Consider the following 6,884-nt stretch of genomic DNA (forward strand, 5'->3'; position numbering starts at 1 on the left):
TCTTGGCTAGGCTTCTTGGGGGCTTCTTCTTTGGTTGCTTCTCCAACCTCTAGACAGAGAGCTCTAGAGAGAACACCTTCTCCTGCAAGTAAATCTCCAGCTCTCATTGTACAGTAAGAAATGAGAGGCTATGAGAGATTGTAAACAAACATATTATAGTGGAATCTCACATCTCCAAACCCCTGTGGACGTAGGCCAAGTGCCGAACTACGTAAATCTGTGTGTCCATCTCTCCTTATTTTCTCTCCGTTTAAATATTGTTCACCGCTATGGATGTACACACGGACATCGTACAACCGCACTAGATTATCGTCGGGGGCTCCACAACTCACCGTCCGAGGCCTAACCCACCTCAGCACGTCCGGGAATGAATCTTTCTCCCCCTTCCGGGTTGCGCCGTTTGTAGGCGTTAACAGTGGCGTCGTGTATGGGATTGAGATTGTTTTGCATCTGAAGCGGAAGAAGGACAATGTCTCCGCGCGCTAAATAATCTCTAAATGAGCAATTGAAAGTTTTTCAAATAAGTATCTTCAACCTTTCCACTTTTATTTTTACGAAAAACATTACTGCAGAAAAGGGGTGAGTGAACATTTCCTCGCCCAAGCGATTAAAAGTGCACTGGACTTTTTATACATCCAGTGTGTAGGGTTGGGGTCCCAAACTCCCCGGCCACTTAAGCTTAAATAGCGCCCACCACTCCCTATGCTTTTAAGTACATAGTCTATTTAAGTGAGCATTATAAATATTGTTCATGAATATACACTAGGCGCATACACTTGCATCGTGGGCAAACACTATGCACTATAGTGCCTGCATGGGCATCACGTCCTGACTCATGGCATACGCAGTGCCATGCACAGTGTAGGTACGCCTGATAGCACAATGAAAAACTCGCGTCTGCCAGCCATGAGCTAGATGAACCTACTGGCGGCCACTACGTGAGCCTTCGGTGGTCTTTGTCGCCGACTGGATGCCCCCCCCCTCGCGCCAAGGATTGTTCGTAACACGCCTAACGGACACATGTTGCCTGGCTTCCGAGGAGCTCACGACGGCCCGCCATGAGCTCGCGGGACCTACCGGCAGCCACCAATAGGTCTGTCGGCGCCCTCTGTCCCCGCTGGTGGGGCACCTTACACTCGTGGCTTGTGTACGGTGGCAAACGACCACGAACCCAGTGCACTTCGACATGCACTTAGCGAGAGGCTCGCGACGCCTCACTGCTAGCCTAGTTGACCCGTCGGCGGACACTACTTGGACCACCGACAGTTTTTGTCCGACACACGGTGACCCTACCCACGGGGCCGTACCTAATGTTTGGGTCGTGCACAACGACGCACGACAACGTACACCTAGATGAGCCACGACCCTGTTGTGGCATATCCAGGGGTTGTGCCAGCGGTCACCAAACGAACCGTCGGCGTCGCGTGTCTCCTTGGAGACGATCCATGACCACTTGGCTACGGTGGGGACCTCGCCGCACGGCCACGTGCATGAGAATGCATGTGGCTGATATCTCCTCAGCCTAGTCGTGCCATGGCACGGTAGGGGTGCGGTGGCCACCGTGTGGACCGCCGACATGTTCTATCCTCGCATGAATGCCACCTTTGCGCCCCAACACAAGGTGGGCAACGGTGGCTTGAAGTCACGCACCTAGTGCACGAAACGTGCACTGGACTCCTTGGCTAACTCACAGTCTAGGTCTCCATGCCAACTGGAGGACTGCCACTCCTCGGCTATGCACCATGACCAAAGGTTACCACTCCTTGGCCAGAACACTCCACAGCCACGAACTCGCCAGCCACACCTCCATGACCAAACTTACGGCCCTCGAGCTCCTTAATGGGGAGTCCCTGCAGTCACGGGCCCTTCGCCTTGGCTTCCTCGCCCATTGGCCTCTTGGACTGACTGGTCGGACGAACTTTTCGCCTGTGGTATCTCCTCCTCGCTCAAGGTCTCTATGTACTTGTTAGACAACACGTACACCCCCCAGCCATTGGCCTGTCGTCCACCACGCTCGTCGACCAGACAACAAGCTTCTCAACCGTTGGCGGGCAACCATGAATAGCAAGCTCCTCGGCCAACAAGCTTCTCAGCCACTGGCAGGCAACCACCTCCTCTATAATTTGCTCCTCAACCACGTACTCCTTGGACAGACACTCTCCTTGGCCATGCATGCTCCTCAGTCAAGATGCTCATCAACCACTTGCTCCTCACTCACAGACTCACCTCCTCTGCTTGGGACTCATCTGTCCGGGTTGTAAAAAATAGAAATAAAAATAAAAATTAGAAGCAAGGAATAGAAGAAATAACAAACAACAATGGGCAAAAATCAGTCATAGCGGCTAAATACGCCAGTTTGTCTCCTTTAAAACTTATGCGGATTTTGTTTTCACTAACATGATTGATCCATGTAGCACGAAATCTCCATCAACTATTTACCTCCCCGTGAGGCACCAAAGAGAAGAGTGTAATGCCTAAAGTTGCTCTATCCCTCTCGTAGAGGAGTGCGGGTCAGCCTTCGGCTACCTAAGAGGGAATTTCCACCAACGGAATCTCCATCAACTACTTACCTTCCCGTGAGGCAAATGAATGAGTATAGGGGTGTACAAATTAACCGAAAAATCAGAAAATCGAACAATACCGGCTCGAACCGGTGGAACTGGACCAGTTCCTTAGTTCCAAAACTGGCCGGTACCGGTCCAGTTCCGGTTCTATGCTTTTTAGGTTTGGACCGGACCGAACCGATTCATAATATTATATATTTTAAATTAATTTTTTTAATATTATATAAGATAATATTATTATGATTTATAACATAAAATTTTAATTTTAAACATGAAAATTTATTTGATCATATGCTTTAAACATAATATATATATATATATATTAATAACATTTTATGGTCTAATAAATTCTCAACATATTCTTTTTGATAAATACATAATACATTAGTAATATTAATATACATTAGTATATTAATTACATTTTATGCCCTAATACTAATACTATTAGTATTAGTAAACTATTTTAAGTCTATATATAAATAACTATGTAAATCATTATAGTATTAGTAGTTATACTAATAGTATTATATAGTTATACTAAATTAAAATCACTATAACAAATACTAATATATAATTATACTAATCAGTAATCACTATAACTTTAACTAATATTTATAATAATACTAATATAGTTATATTAAATCATTATAACTTATACTAATATAGTTATACTAAATCACTATAACTAATACTAATATATAGTTATACTAATACTAAGACTATTATATAGTTATAGTAATTACTGATTCACTATAACTATATATAGTATTAATATCACTATAATTATATATAGTATATATAAAGCAGATTTTTGTAAATAGTAATAGATTTTTAATAAAACGGATTTTTTTAAAGCAATTTTTTTCCCTATAAACAGATTTTTTATAACAAATTTGTATTTTATTAAAACTAAACCGGTTACACCCCTAGACGAGTGTAATGCCTAAGACTGTTCTATCCCTCTCGTGGAGGACTGCGAGTCAGCCTTCAGCTACCCGAAGATGGAATCTCCACCAATAGAATCTCCATTAACTACTTACCTCCTCGCGAGACGGGATGAGTGTAATGCCTAAGGCTGCTCTATCCCTCTCACAGAGGAGTACGGGTTAGCCTTGGGATACTCAAAGATGGAATCTCCATCAACGAAATTTTCATCAACTACTTACCTCCCCGCAAGGCAAAGAGACGAGTGTAATGCCTAAGCTACTCTATCCCTTTCGTGGAGGAGTGCAGGTAAGCTTTTGGCTACCCAAAGACAGAATCTCCACCAACGAAATCTCCATCAACAAAATCTCCATTAGCTACTTACCTCCTCGCGAGCCAAATGAATGAGTATAATGCCTAAGGCCGCTCTATCCCTCTTACGGAGGAGCGCGGGTCAGCCTTCGGCTACCCGAAGACGGAATCTCCATCAGTTACTTACCTCCCCGCGAGGCAAAGGGATGAATGTAATGTCTAAGGCTGCTCTATCCCTCTCGTGGAGGAGTGCGGGTCAGCCTTCTGCTACCCGAAGAAGGAACAGAATTAGGGTTGTAAGAAAAAATCGAAAAATCGGTTGAATCGGACTGGACTGAACCGGTGGGTTTGGTCCGGCTTGTAACCGATCTGGTGCGGTACCGATTCATAAAAGCGAAAATTGGTCCTAAACCGGTATGGTACCGGTTTTCATATTTTGAAAATTGGTTTAAACCAAAACGGGCCGGTACATATATATTTTTAATTTTTTATATTATATATAATTTTTATATTATTATTATATATTATATGCTATATTTCTAATTAATATAACATGAATTCTAATCTTATTATTCAAGTTTATTAATTTTATAACATAAAATTAATATACTAGTATAATTAGACACTAATTATACTATTTTGATCTTATTATTCAAGTTTATTAATTTCAATAATAAGTTAGACACTTCTTATATTATACTACTATAATTGAACATTAAAGAATTAGTAATTGTTAATAATAAATACTAAATTCTCACAATTAAATTTAGTATTAAAAAAATTATAACATTAAACATATAAAGTGTCACACGTGTAAATGGTAAATTGGAAAACCGGACCGGACCGGACCAAAACCTGAAAAATTGAAAGTTTCGATTTTGGTGATGAATCGGTCCGTATCGGTTCTTAAATTTTCAAAACTGGTATATACCGGTTCGGTTCCAAAATCTCTCCAAAACGGGATTGGTTTCACCCCTAAACAGAATCTCCACTAACGAAATCTCCATCAACTATTTATCTCCTTGCGAGACACCAAAGGGATGAGTGTAATGCCTACGGTTGCACTATTCATCTCGCAGAGGAGTGCGGGTCAGCCTTCGGCTACCCGAACTACTCCTAGGGCGTCATCTCCTGCAACGGAATGCCATCTCCTGCAACGGAACGTCATCTCCAGCAACAAAACCCCAAACGGATAGCTTCTCAGACCTTCCCTGCACCTCAGCAAGACAGTTCAAGTTTGCGAATTTCGCACTTGTGATTGGAAAATATTAGCACTAACAGGTTTGACTTTTGTAGTATCTCCTACTTGCCTTCCCGTAAGGGTCAACATGTGGGTCTAGTCGTAAGGTGGCTCGACTTGCCTCACAGCAAAGTGCGAGTTCAGTCTTTCGATTGCCCTATATTACTTTTGAGATAACATCTCCACCAGCGAACGTCGAGTGTTCGCACTCGTGCCATAAGCGCTACCAGTACGTTACCTTTGGGAACGAGCTTTCGGAGTTAACGTGCCTCCGAACTCCACAACTGCTTGAAGTAGACCCAAAGGGTCGATGGGCTCCCTAACCACTTTGCGCCGGTTACAACAAACATACTTTAACATTAACTGCAGTTCACATAAAAAAATGAAAGTTCACCAGCATCATCGAAAGAGAGACACCGGAAGAACGTATGCCTTTTGGCAAGACTTAGGGTGAGTTCAGTCTTATAAGTTGCTTGACCCTCTTTACCATTTTTATAAAAAGTCAACAAGAGGGAAAGGTTAGGGACCGACTGACCTCCCAGGTGCCAGAATAGGTGGGCAAGTCACTTGACTGCCTAGCCAACCTTCGTATGCATCTTACGTGGTTGGGCTCATCTCCTGCCATGGTCGAGCTACGTGCTTGCGCCCTACGCATCTTATGTGGTCGAGCCCACCTCCCGCCATAGTCGGGCTTCGCACTTGTGCCCCAAGCGGTCGAGCCTACCTCCCGTTTACCTTGCCAGGGCAGGCTTCACGCTCGCACTCCAAACGGTCGAGCCTACCTCCTGCTTATCTTGCCAAGACGGACTTTACGCTCGCACTCTACATGGTCGAGCCCATCTCCTGCCTAATCCTGTGCTCGAAAATCTTTACTGCTTAATGTGAGAGGAACGGATGACCAGGACCAACTCCCAGAATTTATTTCTCTATGGACATGAGTGAATCATTTCGATTGCATATTTTACCTTTGAAGATTCTCAAGATCTTTTTTGAACAAATTGCCCTTAAGAATAGCGGGCAACTGTGAGGGGGTAAAATACACAAAGCCCAAAATGGTTCTCAAGGCCCAGCCCATCAAGGGACCATCACTAGAAGACAAAGGAAGAGAAAAAAATTGGATAGAGAAGGGAAAAAGGAAGGCAAGAGATAATGTGTCAGAAGAGAAAAATGGTTGATTTGACATAAAGTAAAGGGAAGTGACATAAGGTAAAGGGAAGTGACATAAAGTAAAGAGGTCAGGAGATAAAAGGGACAGGGTGCCTATGGTTTCAAGGACTTTTCTTTTGGATGCTTGGAGGGATTCTTGGCCAAGCTTCTTGGGGGGGCTTCTTCTTCGACTGCTTCTTCAACCTCTAGAAAGAGAGCTCAAGAGAGAACATTTTCTCCAGCAAGTAGATCTCCAGCTCCCATTGTATAGTGAGAAATGAGAGGTTAAGAGAGTGTAAACAAGCATATTGTAGTGGAATCTTCCCTCCCCAAACCCCTATGGATGTAGACTTAGTGTCGAATCACGTAAATCTGTATGTCCATCTCTCCTTACTTTATCCGCGTTTAAATACTGTTCACTGCCATGGACGTATCACAGACAACGTACAGTCATACCGGATCATCGCCGATGGCTCCACAACTTATCGTTCGAGGCCCAGCCCACCCCAGTGCTTCCGGAAATGAATTTTACAGACAACGTACAGTCATACCGGATCATCGCCGAGGGCTCCACAACTTACCGTTCGAGGCCCAACCCACCCTAGTGCTTCCGGAAATGAATTTTTCTCCCCTTCCGGGCTACGCTGTTTTGAGCATTAATAGGGGGTTGGCTCGGAAGCCATGACAAGGGACATTTC

Source organism: Juglans regia, chromosome 13 (assembly GCF_001411555.2).
Source record: "Juglans regia cultivar Chandler chromosome 13, Walnut 2.0, whole genome shotgun sequence".
NCBI classification, from domain to species: Eukaryota; Viridiplantae; Streptophyta; class Magnoliopsida; order Fagales; family Juglandaceae; genus Juglans; species Juglans regia.